Below are 16,526 nucleotides of genomic sequence, written 5' to 3' on the forward strand. Positions count from 1 at the left end.
ACTCCCATCCCACCCCCTCCCAGTGTAGTTGACAGGACTCTCAACCTCTGCCTTCCCCCTTCCCCTCCCTCCCAGATCTGCGACAGGGTTCCCCTTGTCCTCACTTTCCACCCCACCTGCCTCCACATCTAAAGGATCATCCTCCACCATTTCCGCCACCTCCAGCGTGATGCCACCACCAAACGCATCCTCCCCTCCCCTGTCAGCATTCCGAAGGGATTGTTCCCTCCGCGACACCCTGGTCCACTCCTCCATTACCCCCAATACCTCGTCCCCTTCCCAAGGCACCTTCCCATGCAATCGCAGGAGATATAATACCTGCCCTTTTCCCTCCTCTCTGCTCATTATCTAAAGCCCCAAACACTCCTTTCAGGTGAAGCAGCGATTTACTTGTACTTCTTTCAATTATGTATACTGTATTCACTGCTCACAATGCGGTCTCCTCTAAACTGGGGAGACCAAACGCAGATTAGATGGAACACCTCTGCTCAGGCCGAAAGCATGATCCTGAGCTTCGGGTTGCTTGCCATTTCAACACTCTCCCCTGCTCTCATGTCAACATTTCTGTCTTTGGCCTGTTCCAGTGTTCCAGTGAAAATCAACCCAAGCTCGAGGAGCAGCACCTGACCTTTTGATTCGGCACTATACAGCCTTGTGAATTGAACATTGTGTTCACTAACATCAGAGCATGACTGGTGTCAGGCAACCACAAGCATTAACACACTCTTTGTCTTTGTCCCAGGACAGATTTGTTATTTAATCTCTCCTTCCCTCTGCACTATCAAACACCTTCCCCTTTGTTCTCTCCCACATGCCCCTCCCCGTCACTTGTTTAAAACCTAATTCTTTTCTAACCTGTGTCAGTTCTGATGAAAGGTCACAGACCAGAAACGTTAACTCTGTTTCTCTCACCACAGATGCTGCCAGAGCTATTGAGTATTTCCAGCACTTTTTGTTTTTATTTCAGATTTCCAGCATCTGCAGTATTTTGCTTTTATTGTGTCAGAAAGTCTTTCCTTGATTCAGGACTCTTACCTCTCTCCAGAATCTCTCTGCTAAAGATTGAACTTTATCTCATTTCACTCACAGCTCAGGGTCAGTGTGGCACAGTGGGACTTCTGGCTGTGTCCCACTTCACAATCCCTCAGTACTGAGAAAACAATGGGGAATATTACTCACATGTTGTGTTCTGTAACTTTTTACAAACACTTTAATGTATATATTGTCTTCCAAAGCAGTGACAGAATGGTGGCTTTAGTGTGTTGTTGAAATAGCTTTGTTGAGTTCGTGCTGTACTTACAGTTAAACAGTTCTTGGTTCAATCCCAGGTTTTGGCACTTTCAACCTCTCCTGTGTCTTTTTCTTTGGCTCCAATTGTCAAGCTGCATGATTTACTCTGAAATTAGCACCAGAGAACCAAGGCACCAGCGAGCATGAGGAGCTGAAATTAGCACAGATCAAATCCACTTAATATTTCTGACTGAAGATGGTTGCAAATGTTTCAGCTTCATCTTTTGCACTGACGTGCTCAGCACCACCATCATTGAGGATGTGAATGTTTTTGGAGCCTCCTCATCTTGTTAGTTATTTAATTATCCACCACCATTCACGACTGGATGTGGCAGGACTGTGGAGCTGTGATCTGATCCTGAGGGAGATATCCGTGTGTGGAGTGGCGGGATGTATGGAGAGTGATCCTGAAGAGGGTGTCCGAGCCTGGAGTGGAAGCTTTCCGTGGAGGTACAGGAGTAGGTCATTCAGCCCCAGTGTTTATAAAGGTTTAGCATAACTTATTTGCTTTTACTCTATGCCTCTATTAATAAAGCCAAGTGTCCTGTTTGCTCTTAGCAACCTTTTCAAACCTTGATCAAAAAAGATTGGTGTACATTGTCTCATTCTTCCTCCCAAACTGTATCACTTCACAAGTCTCTGTGTAAAATTTTATCTGTTGTGTGAAAGCCCATTTTACCAGTGTGTTTAAGTTCCTCTGAAGTGTGTTACTGTCACTGGCATAGGACGAAATTCACGAGCATTCTTTGATGCTATCTCCGTGGAAAGAGCAATCTTACACACTAGCTCAAATTGGGATTTTGTGTGTTTAGTATCTTTCCTCATCCACCAATATAAGCACAAATCTGTCTCATAATGTACGGTCTAAGAATGTGCCAATGTTGCAATGTGGTGATAAATTCTTCAGTGTCACAATGTACTCACCAACTGTTTCACTACTTTTCTGATTTCTGGATCCAAGTTTGTAGCTTTCCGCGATCTCTAGTGGCTTAGGGTTGAGCCTCACTTCAACGAAGAAACGGAAAATTATGATTTAAAGATTACACTGTCAATCATTCACATCTCTGTCTTCTCCTGAACTTCGAGTTCAAATTTGTTAGTGACGTTGAGTCACACGTTAAGACAGCACAGTCTTTGTCTTTGTGAAGGAAGTGATTTGGGAATGGCTGTTTGAAACTGTCCCTTCTTGCACAGAAATTCAGTGCAAATACTTGATCACTCACAATTTCCTTGAGAGAAATTTGTTCACAATCGCATTCGACACGGAAACTGCCTCAGCATTAATCTCACTGAAGCAGAATGTGACCGTGTTGTATGTTTCAGAATGTTGGTGCCGTTATTTGTCACTTTTAACCGAGACCAGGACACAGGGAAAGGTTCATCCGAGTTTGGTATATATTATCATTCAGGAGCAAGAAAAATCAACAGGAACCAAATAAGAAAACCCAGTCTCCAGATTTGAGAATCTGTAGATCCGCTTTGGGAAGGTGAATCAGAGCAGAATGAAGGGTGAACAGTCCAACTGCCCAGAAGAGATGAAGACACAGCTCAGTCAACACGTTCCCCTGGTTTATGATGCTGGAACATTCCTCACACAGAAATGATTCAACCCAATGACAAACATTCTTACAGCTGATAATTTATGCTACTGATTTAAGGACTGTCTCATGTGGTTACCGAGTGACGACGAGAAGATATTAAACTTTGTTCTATTCAATCTAGCTGTGACGAAGTTTGAATTTTTCTACCTTTTATAAACATTATTTGAAGGGTCTCGGTAACAATGTTCAGTTTTGATGAGAGTGGGGTCTGGGTGAGACGCTGCTGAGTGTGACAGGGTCAGGACTGGATGCAGGAAGTTCTCTGACACTCTCCCTCTTTCTCTCTGATGGGTTTGAGTTGATTTACGACTGGTAGCTTTTATTTAACTTTTCTTATTTAGAGACACAGCACTGAAACAGGCCCTTCGGACCACCGAGTCTGTACCAACCAGCAACCACCCATTTATACTAATCCTACATTAATCCCATATTCTCTACCACATCCCCACCATTCTCCAACCATGTACCGACACTAGGGACAATTTACAATGGCCGATTTACCTATCAACCTGCAAGTCTTTTGGAGGTGGGAGGAAACCAGAGCACCCGGCGTAAACCCACACAGACACAGGAAGAACTTGCAAACTCCACACAGGCAGTACCCAGAACTGAATCCTGGTCGCTGGAGCTGTGAGGCTGCGGTGCTCACCATTGCGCCACTGTGCTGCTTTTGGTGTTTTGATAAATGAAGGAAGTTCCCTCCACCCGTTTTTTTTGGACAGACAGTGTGGTATAAGGATGTTAGAATTAGAATTAGAATTAGAATTAGAACATTACAGCGCAGTACAGGCCCTTCGGCCCTCGATGTTGCGCCGACCTGTGAAACCATCTGACCTACACTATTCCATTTTCATCCATGTGTCTATCCAATGTCCACTTAAATGACCTTAAAGTTGGCGAGTCTACTACTGCTGCAGGCAGGGCGTTCCACGCCCTTACTACTCTCTGAGTAAAGAAACTACCTCTCACATCTGTCCTTTATCTATCACCCCTCAACTTGAAGCTATGTCCCCTCGTGTTTGCCATCACCATCCGAGGAAAGTGACGCTCACTATCCACCCTATCTAACCCTCTGATTATCTATATGTCTCTATTAAGTCACCTCTCCTCCTCCTTCTCTCCAACGAAAACAACCTCAAGTCCCTCAGCCTTTCCTCGTAAGACCTTCCCTCCATACCAGGCAACATCCTAGTAAATCTCCTCTGCACCCTTTCCATAGCTTCCACATCCTTCCTATAATGCGGTGACCAGAACTGCACGCAATACTCCAGGTGCGGTCTCACCAGAGTTTTGTACAGCTGCAGCATGACCTCGTGGCTCCGAAACTCGACCCCCCTACTAATAAAAGCTAACACACCATATGCCTTCTTAACAGCCCTATTAACCTGGTTAGCAACCTTCAGGGATTTATACACCTGGACAGCAAGATCTCTCTGTTCATCTACACTACCAAGAATCTTCCCATTAGCCCAGTATTCTGCATTCCTGTTACTCCTTCCAAAGTGAATCACCTCACACTTTTCCAGGATGTAAAGGGTTAATGCTGAAGATAGTGGGATGAACCCATCCCACTGTCAGAGTGATGATGTAACAGTCACATGAGATGAAGTTTGGGAGAAGAGAGAGCAGCACCAAGGATGCTCGCTTAGCAGGCTTGATGAGTGTGAAGAGAGTATTGTGTAAATTAGAAAAGAGTTGTTAGTTCTTTCAGCAGGAACTGTGTCCAGAAAATATCGAGAAACTCACAATTTTATTATTCAGGAGTCGGAACACAGATATTAATTCCAAGTGACAGTTCTGAGACCAATTAACAAAAAAAGTAGAGAATAATATTACTCACTGATTGAGCTCCCCCAGTGAGGAGACAGTTAAACAGGTGATCTGTTGGGGCATCATTCGATCCAAAGTTTCAGCAACATTTAATCTCACTTTTTGGTGAAATTCTCTGTTATTTGCAACTTTTTTTTATCAGCTTTGATGGGCGAGTGAAAAAACTGAAAAAATTGAACAGTTCCATCCTTTCTTTTCTTCCTTCTTCTCTTCTTTCCATCAGTTTCTCTTTTCTGCCCCAGATCAATATCATGATGAGAATCCCAATTTAATCTGCTGTTTCTGGTGTTTTATCCATTCCAATCAAAATTTCAACATTCCAATCAAATCTATTTGTTATTCCACAGTGTCTCTCCATGTGTTTTATTCTGTTGTATTCTCTCACAGTCTGTTTGATGATCAATGTTACACCTCACTCTCTGTTCTGGTGAAGATCAGAAGCAGTGATATCTGTTTACACCACCCAACAAGTAGGCCTGAGGCTGTGCCTCGCTGATCACGTGGAGTTAAAGCAATTCTTCCAGTCATTTCGTCCAGTTGTCATTTCATGAGAAATTCGGTCATCATGACTTCGTCAGTGACCTCATGGTTCAGGTTTCTGAGTGATGTTAATCATGATGTGATGAAATGATTGCATGTTCCAGTCTTTCAGTGGTGGGTTTTCACACTGAGTAGTAACGTGTTGGACATGGTCTGGAAAGGTTTCACACCGCTCCATTCCCAACTTCATTTACTTGCAGAAGATATATTTCCATCATTGCATAGCTGGCTGCACAGCCAGAAGCTGTGCTGAAGGTGACAGTTGAATTTCTGCAACTGACAAGGTGGCCGAGAGGTTAAGGCGATGGACTGCTAATCCATTGTGCTCTGCACGCGTGGGTTCGAATCCCATCCTTGTCGCTAGTTTATGAACTGTTTAGTGCATTATTTATGTGCAAAGTCAGCCTCGAAACCTGTTCTTGTCGATGTCCAGACAGTGATTCCAGAATTGGTTATACTTTATTAAAATTGAGACAGACAATTGGAATTCTTCACCCAAACTGCACTGGAATGAAGATCAAATAGGGATCACGAAACGGAGCAGGATTTTTCCTCCCCTCCTTCCTTCCATCTTTACTGTCTCTGGATTTACACCAAGTGAAAGACAAATGGGAAAAGCAAATGGCGAGGGAGCAGATGCAGAAAATTATCCTTTGGCAAGAAATTTATTTTCAAATCTTCTTGATAGATTAAGTGAGTGAGCAATGCTTTGGCAGATGGAGTTTAAAATGAGGGGTCATCTACTACCTACGATAGATCAGAATATTTTTTTGTAAGAGTTGAGATGTTAGAAACGGCGGGGGAGCAGAGACCCGAATACTGAATTAATAAAAGCGAGTTGACTGGGAGAAAATAATGTGAAAAGTGAACAGAATCTGAAGATTGGAACTCATGTTGCAGTGATATAAAGCTCTGTGCTCCTGAAGTAAATGTCCAAGCCCAGATTGTGGGGAATCTGTGGAGAGTGATTTGGTTTTTATTCACTCTTGGGTGTGAGTATCGCTGATAAGGCTAGCATTTATTACCCATTCCTATTGCCGTTGAGAAGGTGGTGGAGAGCTGCATTCTTGAACTGATGCAGTCCATATGGTGCAGGAACACCCACAGTGCTATTGGGGAGGGAGTTCCAGGATTGTGACCCAACAACAGTGAAGAAATGGCGATATCGTTCCAAGTCAGGATGGTGAGTGACTTGGAGGGGAACATGCAGGTAGTGAGTTCCCATGCATCTGCTGCCCATGTCCTTCGAGGTGGTAGTGGTCACGAGTTTGGAAGGTGCTGTTGAAGGATACTTGGCGAGTTGCTGCAGTGCATCTGGAGATGGTACACATTGCAGCCACTGTGTACCGGTTGTGGAGAGATTGAATGTTTAAGGTGGTGGGTTAGGTGCCGATCAAGTGTGCTGCTTTGTCCTGGATGGTGTTGTGCTTCTTGAGTGTTGTTGAGTGGCATGTATTCCATCCCACTCCTGACTTGTGCCTTGTAGATGGTAGACAGGTTTTGGGGTGTCAGGAGGTGAGATATTTGCTGCAGAATTCGTAATCTCTGACCTGCGCTTATTGCCACAGCATAGATGTGACTGGTCCAGTTACGTTTCTGGTCAAGATGTTGATGGTGGGGGATTTAACGATGATAATGCTTCTGAATATCAAAAGATAGATTTTCTTTTTCTCTCATTGGAGATGTTCACTGCTTGGCACTTGTGTGGCCAGAAGGTTGCTTGTCATCTTATCAGCTCAAGCCTGAATGTTGTTCAGGTCTTGCTGCTTGCAGGCACAGACTGCTTCAGTATTTGAAGAGTTGTGAGTCATCATCTAACATTCCCACTTCTGACTTATGTTGAAGAGAAAGTCGTCAGTGAAACAGCTGAGGATGTTTGGGTCTAGGACACTACCCTGAGAAACTCCTGAGGCAATGTCCTGGGCTGAGATGATTGGCCTCCACTAACCACAACCATCTTGCTTTGTGCGAGGTGTGACTTCAACAAGTGGAGAGTTTTCCCCCTGATTCCCATTGACTTCAATTTTGCTCGGGATCCTTGATGCCACACTCACTCAAGGGCAATCACTCTCACCTCTCCTCTGGAATTCCACTCTTTCATCTCTGTTTGGACCAAGCTGCAATGAGATCATACGAACAGAAGATCAGAAGAACTAATAGCAGGAGTCGGCCATTTGGCCCCTCGAGCTTGCTTCGCCATTCAATAGGATCATGGCTGACCTGATCATAACCTCAACCCCACTTTCTTGCCTGCCCACATAACCCTTGGCTCTCTTGTAGATAAAAATCTTGAAGACATTCAATGACCCAGCCTCCACTGCTCTCTGCGGTAGAGAATTCCAAAGATTAATGACCCTCTGAGAGAAGAAATTCCTTCTTAAATGAAAAACCCCTAAATCTGAAACTGTGTCTCCTCGTTCTAGATTCCACCATGAGAGGAAACATCCTCTCAGCATCTACCCTGTCAAGCCCCCTCAGAATCTCATATGTCTCAATACGTTCTCCTTTCATTTTTCTCAACTCCAATGAGTATCGGTCCAACCTGCTCAACTTTCCTCATGAGACAACACCTTCATCACAGGAATCAATCCAATGAACCTTCTCTGAACTGCCTCCAATGCAAGTATATCCCTCCTTAAATAAGGAGACCAAAACTGTACACAGTACTCGAGATGTGGTTTCACCAGCACCATGACCATTTGTAGCAAGACTTCTCTACTTTTATACTCCATCCCCCTTGCAATAAAGGGTAACATTCCATTTGCCTTCATAATTATTTGCTGTACCTGCATGGTAACTTTTTGTGATTCATGTACGAGGGCACCCAGATCCTTCTACACCGCAGCATTCTGTAATCTCTCACAATTTACATAATATTTTCCTTTTCTATTCTTCCTACCAAAGTGGATAACCTCACATTTTCCCACATTCTACTCTATCTGGCAAATTATTTCCTGGAGCTGAGAGACCCTGGCAGACCCTAAATTGAGCATCGATGATCAGACTATTGCTAAGTGTGTGGTGCTTGATAGCATTGTTGGTGACATCTTCCATCACTTTGCTGATGATTGACAGTAGACTGATGGGGCGGCAATTGGTCAGATTGGATTTGTCCTGCATTTTTTTTATGGAGAGGGCACACTTGGGCAATTTTCCACATTGTCAAGTAGATGCCCGTGTTGTAGCTCTACTGGAACAGCTTGGCTGAGGGCGCAGCTAGTTCTGGAGCACAAGTCTTCAGTACTAGTGTGGAAGTGAGCAGAAAGGCATGGCACTATGCTTAATGGGAAATATAGCCAAGTTAGGAATAGTAGCTTTGCTGAGCTTTGATTTTAAGTGGCAGAAACCACAATGAAATAGCTAACAGTAAAGGCAGAGCGTGTGAGACTGTAAAGACTAGCCGACACTGGTAATTGCAAAGACATCTGTTCTTTGTGGCCTGATTGTGTGACTCCCTGTGGTTTGGAACAAATGGACTCCTGTGAATCAAATGATGTCCATCCCTGTGTGAGTGATAAAGAGTGCCAGGCCCCTCTTATCTTCGTGAACTGCCACTACTTGATGTAGCTGCAGACTGCACGAAACACTCAGGAATGTACACCTAATAGAGATAGCAGGATGCGCCGCAATTACTTGTCACAAGGTAGAGACAGACTCATGATCCATGTAGGGAGTGAGACTAGAATGATTATTGATGATTCCTATGCTCTTGCTAATTAGCTTGCTTGTCCGCTTTGTTTTATCTTGCTGGTACAAAACAATATTTATTAGTAACAAGTATGTATTGAAAATGGAGTGTATTGTAACCTCAGTAACAGATGTACTGCATGTTACCACGTGGGTGAAGTCGAATTGTATCGCACTGATTGGTTAAACAAGGGGCTGTAGCATGAATCTTAATGTATAAACAGTAGTACCTGTATCAAAAAACTTCACGTACTCCAGTGGACCAGACAGACTCTGGGTGGAGTCAGTGTCGTTGCATTAGAGTAAGTCAGCGGGCTAAATGCGCAAATTAAGAAATTGATTTTACCTACACATCCGACTCGGTATATTTACTGAACCAGACTGAAGGCAAAAAGAAGTCAGATTTACACGAGAGCTGGAATGTTGTTCGGGCCCATAGTCTTTGCTGTTTCGAGTGCCTTCAGCTGTTTCTTGCCATGATGTGGAGTGAAGCAAATTGGCTGAAAACTGGAAGCTGTGATGCTGGGGACCTCAAGACGCCAAGATGAATCATCCACTGAGCAATTTCTGACTGAAGATGGTTTCAAATGCTTCAGCTTCATCTTTTGCATTGCCGTGACCGGCTCCACCAACATTGAGGATAGGGATGTTTTTGGAGCCTCCTCATCTGGTTCGTTATTTAATTGTCATCCACCTTTCATGACTGGGTGCCTAGTTTCTCAGGGCAGTGCCCTAGGCCCAACCATCCTCAGCTGTTTCATTGATGGCTTTCTCTTCAACATAAGTCAGAAGTGGAAATGTTCGCTGATGATTCACAACTCCTCAGCTATTGAAGCAGTCTGTGCCTGCAAGCAGCAAGACCTGAACAACATTCAGGCTTGAGCTGATAACTGACAAGCAACATTCTTTGATCTGATCCTGAGGGAGATATCCATGCGTGGAGTAGCGGGATGTATGGAGAGAGATTCTGAAGAGGGTGTCTGAGCCTGGAGGGAAGAATCTGTGGAGAGTGGTCCTCAAAGGATGTCCGTGTCTGGAGATTTAGGATCTCTGAAGAGGGTCACCGAGCCCATAGTGCTGGGATCTATGGAGAGTGATCCTGAAGTGGGTGTCCGAACCTGGAATGGCGGGATCTGTGGAGAGTGATCCTGAAGTGGGTGTCTGAGCATGGAGGGCAGTATCTGTGGAGCGTGATCCTGACGAGTGTGTGTAAACCTGGAATGGAAGCTTTCTGTGGAGGTACAGGTGGAGGCCATTCATTCCCAGTATTTTATAAAGGTTTAGCATAACTTATATGCTTTTACTCTATGCCTCTATTAATAAAGCCAAGTGTCCTGTTTGCTCTTAGTTACCTTTTCAACCCTTCTAACATTGGTGTACATTGTGTCTCTGCTCCTGCACCCAGTTTAGAACTGTAACGTTTCATTTATATGGCATTCTTCCTTCCAAATTGTATCACTTCACACTTCTCTGTGTAAAATTTCATCTGTTATGTGAAAGCCCATTTTACCAGTTTTTTTAAAGTTCCCCTGAAGTGTGTTACCATCACTGGCATAGGACAAAATTCCTGAGCATTCTTTGATGCTATCTCCATAGACAGAGCAATCTTTTACGCGAGCTCAAATGTAGGATTTTGTGTGTTTAGTATCTTATTTCACCCACCAATATAAGCACAAATATGTCACGTAAATCTTGTTCACTGCAGTCCCTGCTGCTGTTTGCTGCCTATATTTACAGACTTTAATCTCAGCCTCGTCACCATGTTCTCTAATATATTCAAGGGGCATCAGCAGAGAAAATGTTCACCAAGCATGGCAAGTGCAAGGAAATGTTTTTTTATGTCATTATGTCATGAACATAATATACAAATTTTTACATGTGTGAATCATCAAGATGTGTCTTCATAAATGGAACCCCGTCACAATAAACACTGTCACCTTTCAATGTTTAGCAGACAGGTTTGACGGCCTGATGTGTGTGATTCCCATATTAATGTGTTTTCACAAAGTTCGGGGAAAGATGGAGATACGAATAATTTACAGGGCAATCTTTGAAACATATTACCACATCTCTCACTCACAAAGATCTGCAAACACATGGATTCCAAAAGAACCTGAGTACAAAATCACCTAAAATAAACACAGCCAGAGAGACTTGCGATAACCTGTAGCTCAGGGAAAGTACATGATGTTATGGAAGGGATTCTGTTTCTTTTGTTAAAATATTTTTTGAAGAAGTCATAATCAAACTGAATAAATGTAGGACCAGTTTTTCAAGAGGACACCAAAAGAACCAAGTTGGCAACTGTGTTTACTGTTTGTCACATGATTCAAGTTAAATATAGAACAGAAACCCTGGTAACTGGGAGAAATGTGGTTCGTGAAGTCAGTCATGCCCCTTGAATGGACAACCTTGGCAGCAGCAGCGCAAACCTGAGACAGCAGAAAACTCACAACCTTTGGTTGTAGCAGTCAGTGTGTTTTACCTGCTGGAGTGAGCAGCTGATAAAGTTAGCTTGAAGAATCGTCAAGGAAGGAGAGAAGACCACAACCCAGTTTGTTTTCCAGAAAATCTTTAAAAGACCCTGAGAAGTCCACTGAGTTAATTCATCTTGTCGCATGTCTTTGAAGAAGGCCTGCTAAAGTTAATTCTCAACGCCTTCTGAAAAGAACTCTTCTAAAATACCCTCGTGACCTGTCTACGTATACTCAGAAGTTCGACTGTATTCCAGTTTTGGAGCAACATATCTCAGCTGATGATTTCTTCAAAAATGAGCAAATAAACAGCCCAAGAGGTTTTTTATGTCTGTAACAGAGTGCTGAATTAAAAAATAAATCCCTTTTATTTTTTCAGCTATCCATTGCGTGTGTGTGTGTGTGGCTCGAAGATAAATAAAAGGACTTGAAAAGTTGTTCAAGGTGAAAAAGGAACTTTTAAAATTTCCACCTGTGTGTTTATGCTTTACTTCATGACTAGTTAAAACTTGTTCGACAATAAATGGATAATTTTGTTGCTCATTAAAGAAACCTGGTCAGTGTCTTCTATTCGGGAAAAATAGAGTATATGATTGACTGTATCAGTATGTGGGAAAAGTTCACATAGATGTTGTGACCTGTGGAGAAGTGGGATGAGAATAAAGAGTGACCTCCACTGCCCTTAGTTGTCACAGCACTTGTGATCTGGCTCAGTAGCTTAATTGGTTCGAGTGTTTGTCTAATAATCAGAAAATCTTGGATTCATATCCTTGCTTCAAAAGTTTAGCTATCAATCATTTACATCCATTTTCTTGTGAACTTAAACTTTTCTTATGAATTTCATGCACCAAAGAAAACAGCTCAGTGGTTGCCTTTGTGAAGGATGTGAGTTTGAAATGGCTGTTCCTGCTCGTCCAGATGTCCAGTGCTAATATTTCAACGGCAACTCAATCCCCTACAATTTCTTTGAGAGCAATGTGTTTGCAGTTGCATTTAACCTGGGAAACAGCTCAACATTAATCTCACTGAAGGAAAGTGTGACCGTGTTGTATGTTTCAGAGTGTTTGTGTCGTTTCGTGTCTTTTTTAACCAAGACTATAACACAACGCAAAGGGGAGGGTTGATCCGAGGTTTAGAATATATGATCATTCAGGAGCAAGAAAAATCAAAAGGAACAAAATAAGAAAAGCCAGTCTCCAGATTTGAGAATCTGTAGATCCACTTTGGGAAAGTGAATCAGAGCAGAATGAAGGGTGAACTGTCCGACTGCCCAGAAGAGATGAAGACACAGCTAAGTCAGCACGTTCCCCTGGTTTATGATGCTGGAACATTCCTCACACAGAAATTATTCAATCAATATTCATCTGCCAAGTCGGTCTGAGGCTGTGCCTCTCTGATCACGTGGAGTTAAAGCAATTCTTCCAGTCAGATAGTTCAGTTGTCATTTCATGAGAAATTCGAATTCATCATGACTTCATCAGTGACCTAATGGTTCAGGTGTCTGAGTGATGTTAATCATGATGAGATGAAATGATTGTATGTTCCAGTCTTTCAGTGGTGGGTTTTCACACTGAGTTGAAACGTGTTGGACATGGTCTGGAAATGTTTCACACCGCTCCATTCCCAACAGGCCATGACCTGATGTGATGGAAATTTCATTTACTTACAGAAGCTACATTTCCATCATTGCACATCTGGATGCACAGTCAGGATCTGAGCTGAAGGTGACCGTCCTGCCCAAAATTAAATCGAGGCAAAAAAGACATGTGATGGGTTGCTGGCACAAAGCTGGGTGATGAGGTGTTTGAGAGGTTCAGATGATGGATTATTAATTCCTTCTGTTTTACATGTATGAATTTGAATCCCATCTGCATCAACAGTTTATAAAATGTTCAATACATTGTTTCTTTGTAATTCACCAGCTTTTGCAGAAAGTAGGACTTAAGCTGTTGCAGTACCTGTTAGAAAGATAGTCTAAGTTATTCTGAAGCCATCTGCCAATGTCATCTACATGTAAGCCAGATTTTAAAGGATACGATGTAGTTTTTAAAAGTCACTTCAATCTTACTCGAGTCTTTACAAAGAAGCCAGGTAAATCTTGATAAAAAGTAATATATTTTTGGAGATCTTTCAAAAGCACTTCAATCTTGTTAATAAAAAGTCAGATGTAAATTTCAGAACTCTGATCAGGCCATGCTAAAAAGTTACATACAATTAAGAAACAAAATACAACATTTAAAATGTCTGAACTCCCTCTGAAAGTTGACCCCTGCTGCTGCCGGTGTCTTCCTGGAATATTGGAGCTGTTGTGTCAACAGAAAAGTCCTTACCGAGCAGGCCCTGAGCCTGTTGGTACCGGCTCTATTTCCAACCCAGGTAAAAATCAGGATACATTGTGGGCAATGAGCCCAAATTGCTGAACTACAGGTCCCTGTCACTTTAAAGAGTGGGCTGGTGCGATTATGATCAGAGGCTCCTTCTGAGCACATTTCTCACCACCACAACTTCCAGATGCTGGTGTTAGTGTGTGCATGTACCGGCAGTTGCAGTGCTGTTCAGACCCTCAATAGCAGTGAAAGTCTCAGAGTTCACCGCTATTAGGACTGTAAAATCCAGGCCAATATCTCACAGCCCTGTTAGATATGCTGTCCCTCTGTACAAAATCAAACTCCACACAGTGTATTTCACTCACTCCTGTTTCCAGCCCTGATGGTGCAGAAATCCCCTCTCAAAGGTACACAATCCAGTTGATTTCTGATCAAATACCTCCTTCCTCCTTCAATAGAGGAAACAGAGACATGAACAGGAGTCAGGTGCAAGAAAGTTTCACCAACAGAGCAAAGAAAGGCACCAACAAAAGTCACACCTACTTTCCAAATCATTTCACTGGAATATTCTTTCACTTGTTTTGTAAGATGACTGCAATACATCTGAAAATGAGCACCACGAGGTTTGTGTTCACTCGTCACTTGTTCTCCTGTGTTTGTCTGTCAGGTTTGTAATTCAGTTTGGATTCTTCCAATGCTTTTCAACAGCTAGATTGATGATGCTTGTAATCTGTATCCTGTGGAGAATGGGAGAGGAGAATAAAAACATGCTGCATGAACAGGACAGACTGTGTAAAATGGGAGCACAGAGATACTGCCACCTCATTGAAAGTTAATGAGATTTATTCGAAGTCAGACACCTGTCCACAATGAACAAGTGAGTACATTAATTGTCCACTTTCAATCTAAATGGGACTGAGGTTCCAACAGAGAAGTTTTCTGGAAAACCTGCTGCAGTTTTAACATTGATGAACTGGAACATCTTATACTAACTTTCAAATAACTGTCGTGATTGTATAGTTCTCATAGTGGAGAGAAGGAGTTGTTTATAAATATATGCAGAAAGACACATTTGTGGATTGGTGAATGAGCTTTATCTTTCTGAAATATATTTGTCCATTGGTTGCAGGTCACTGGAAATTCTTTTTTACATTTCAATTGTAGCAGCAGCAGTTAACAGCAAAATGTCCGATTAATCAGAGTAGTGGCACTGAACCTGTAGTGGCCTGCTCAGGTCAGGAAAAAAACCCGACCCGAACCACACAGAACCACTTTGGACCCGAGCCCGACCCAGCCCGACTATCTCCATTTATTCCCATGCCCAAACCGACCCGAGCCTTACCCGACCACCGGAATGTTCACTTTCCCGACCTCCCGATTCCGAATCTACAGGAAGCTGCAGCATGAGCGCAATGACATCATAGAGATGCTCACTTGCTCACTGCGCAGATTCAGAGTTTCCTTACTTGACGTCCCAGACTCCCAGTTTAGGTTGGCTTTTCAACTTTTGACACTTATTAAACTCAACTTCCCAGCAGAGCAAAATTTAAGACTTAATGTGGGTGTCACACCCGGACCCAGCCTGACCTGGACCCAGCCTGACCCGAACCTGAAAGCCCGGAAGAGCAACTCGACACGGCCCGAACCCGACACAGGTCGCGGGTCCCGTCGTGTTCAGGTCGGGTAGCAAGCCTTGACAGAGCGGAGGTCAGATGAGGATTGAATTAATTTCGATCACTGAATCTAAACAAGAAGTAAATCTGTCAGGAATGGAAAACTTTGCTTTATCTGTGAGCTTGTGGTGCAACGGTAGCGCGTCTGACTCGAAATCTGAAGGTTGCGTGTTCAAATCACGTGAGGCTCAGTTATGTTTTACAGCAGCTCAAGTTCCTGGATGTCAAATCAGAAGAGAGTTCGATCGATTGGAATGTTCAGTGAATGGTTGAATTTCAAGATCAACTGCAATAGATTAAAGTCCTGATTTCTGGTTCCGTTCCATTTCCATGCTCAGTTCTTATTTCACACTGTTTTATATCAGAACAATGTTTCAGGGATGTGATGTGTCCATTGTTTGTACAATCGCTCTGTCACCCAGTGTGAGAAATAAAACACGAACCGCCCAGCGTGCGGCTCAAACCCATACCTGGCTCTGTCTATCGGCCGCTTAGTTCAGTTGGTTAGGACGCAGTGTTGATAAGAACAAGACTATGGATTTGATCCCCATGTGCGCTGTCACATGGTCAGTCATTAATCTGACACATTTTTGTAACACTTAAAATCCAACTTTTAGATGCAAACAAGTTTACATAAAGTGTCAGAGGGCACTTATTTTGAATAACATCCATTGCATCTTTGTCACTGGGCTGGAGTAACACAGAATTCTTTCCAATTATCTTCCGTTTGCTGATAAACATTGAACCCGTTGCCTGTTCTCGTTAATGGTCACGAGCAGCAAAAACAGACAGAGCGAGTCTGACCGCCCAGAGATGTGGAAAAGGCTTCAGTTTGGGACAAATGCAGCAAATCAAATGTTCACCCTGCCCCGAGAGAGTCAAAAACTGGGGAAAAGGACACAAGGAGATAGAGAATAAGCTAAAGCAGACAATGTAAATATTTCCCATCCTTGATATCTCTCTATTCCAATCCAACCTTCAGAGTTGGGTAAATAATTTCAGTGTAAATTGTGCAATTCGAGAGTCAAAACCAAATGGCGATGCAGAATAAAGGAGAACTGCCAAAACTCCACATTGAACCAGGGATCTTCAGTCTAACACACT

At 43.0% G+C, this 16,526-nt stretch overlaps 2 non-coding genes across 2 annotated transcripts; both read left to right on the top strand.

The window, feature by feature from the left end:
- Positions 1-5,539: 5,539 nt before the first annotated feature.
- Positions 5,540-5,621, top strand: trnas-gcu (transfer RNA serine (anticodon GCU)). Its single transcript has one exon. It is a non-coding gene; the product is annotated as a tRNA-Ser (tRNA).
- A 9,920-nt stretch (positions 5,622-15,541) lies between these two features.
- Positions 15,542-15,613, top strand: trnas-cga (transfer RNA serine (anticodon CGA)). The gene has a single exon. It is a non-coding gene; the product is annotated as a tRNA-Ser (tRNA).
- Positions 15,614-16,526: the final 913 nt, after the last annotated feature.

Source organism: Heterodontus francisci, chromosome 28, assembly GCF_036365525.1.
Source record: "Heterodontus francisci isolate sHetFra1 chromosome 28, sHetFra1.hap1, whole genome shotgun sequence".
Lineage (NCBI taxonomy): Eukaryota > Metazoa > Chordata > Chondrichthyes > Heterodontiformes > Heterodontidae > Heterodontus > Heterodontus francisci.